The sequence below is a fragment of the Olea europaea genome, chromosome 20 (genome assembly GCF_002742605.1).
Source record: "Olea europaea var. sylvestris chromosome 20, O_europaea_v1, whole genome shotgun sequence".
Classification (NCBI taxonomy): domain Eukaryota; kingdom Viridiplantae; phylum Streptophyta; class Magnoliopsida; order Lamiales; family Oleaceae; genus Olea; species Olea europaea.
The window spans coordinates 2,847,476-2,848,552 of record NC_036256.1 but is presented as its reverse complement, the minus strand read 5'-3'; positions in this window follow the sequence as shown (position 1 = coordinate 2,848,552).

Here is a 1,077-nt window from a genome sequence, read left to right as displayed (position 1 = left end):
AATGAGTTCCCCCAAAATATAAATCACACATTTATTACACTTGTTCCCAAGATAAAAAAAATCCTCAGAGAGTTAAGGATTTCAGACCAATTAGTTTCTGTAATGTCTTGTATAAATTGTTGTCAAAAGTTGTGGCTAACAGGATAAAAACAGCACTTCCTGTGGTGATTTTAGAAACACAATCAGCTTTCATAAAAGGGCGTCTCATTACAGACAATGTGCTTATGGCCTATGAACTACTTCATTTCCTACGAAAAAAAGAAGAAAGGCAAAAAAGGCTACATGTCTCTCAAGCTTGATATGAGCAAGGCATATGATAGAGTTGAATGGTCTTTTTTTGAGGCGGTCATGCACAAACTGGGCTTTCATGAAAAATCATCAACTTGGTGATGGCATGTGTTACTACTCCCTCTTTCTCGATACTCATCAATGACTCTCCCATGGGTCGCATAATCCCATCTAGGGGTTGAGGCAAGGGGATCCAATATCGCCCTACTTATTTCTCCTATGTACTGAAAGATTGATTAGCCTACTGAATGCGGCGGAAAGGAATAAAATGGTGAACGGTATTCAAGTGTGTAAAGGAGCTCCTAGTTTGAATCATCTTCTCTTTGCTAATGACAGCCTAATATTCTGTGAAGTAAATGTGGAAGCTAATAATCGACTCCAAACTCTCCTTAGTAGCTATGACGATGCCTCAGGTCAACAATTGAATAGAGACAAAACCTTTATGGTCTTTAGTGCAAATGTAAAGCCAGACAAGCAACAAGAAATTATGGCTCTATGGAATGCTCCTCAAATACAGCAATATGAAAAATATCTAGGATTACCGCCTATGATTGGCAGATCCAAAAGCGAGCCTTCTCTGAAATTAAACACAAAGTTTGGATGAAATTACAAAGTTGGATAAGTGGTATGTTTTCCCAAGGAGGACGAGAAATCTTCCTAAAATCAGTGGCTTTAGCAATCCCCTCCTATGAGTTGCTTCAAATTACCTCCACATTATGCACCGAAATTAAAAGGATGATGGCTAGATTTTGGTGGGGCCAAAGAAAGGAGGAACGAAAAATCCATTGG